The sequence below is a fragment of the Penaeus monodon genome, chromosome 34, assembly GCF_015228065.2.
Source record: "Penaeus monodon isolate SGIC_2016 chromosome 34, NSTDA_Pmon_1, whole genome shotgun sequence".
Classification (NCBI taxonomy): domain Eukaryota; kingdom Metazoa; phylum Arthropoda; class Malacostraca; order Decapoda; family Penaeidae; genus Penaeus; species Penaeus monodon.
In genome coordinates this window covers 23,626,686-23,626,982 of record NC_051419.1, presented here as the reverse complement: position 1 = coordinate 23,626,982, position 297 = coordinate 23,626,686, and the positions used below count along the sequence as shown (strand labels likewise).

At 41.8% G+C, this 297-nt stretch overlaps 1 protein-coding gene across 1 annotated transcript in view; it reads left to right on the top strand.

Moving 5' to 3' along the window:
- The window catches only part of LOC119594650 (cardioactive peptide-like), a gene marked incomplete in the record, with an annotated part of 25,423 nt that overhangs the window by 23,370 nt on the left and 1,756 nt on the right, over positions 1-297 (top strand).

Sequence of the window (297 nt, the reverse complement as noted above, 5' to 3'; positions counted from 1 at the left end):
ATCTTGGGGGGAATATTTCTTGGTGATCTTTGACTTTATCTTGGTTTTTATCTTCATCTGGTCTTTCTCATTCTCTTCACCCAACACCTATCTCGGAATTACTTTCTTAACCTTTCTTTCACTTTCTCTTTCATCCTCACTCCCTCGCCGTCCTCCTAACCCTCCTCTCTCTCTTTTTACTACACCCCCACTCTTTTATTTTTATTCTCTGACTCTCAACTTCCTTATAATCCCTTTCTCTCTTCTTCCTTCACCCCCACACTCTCATCTTTTCTTCCACTCTCACCGTCCTCCTAA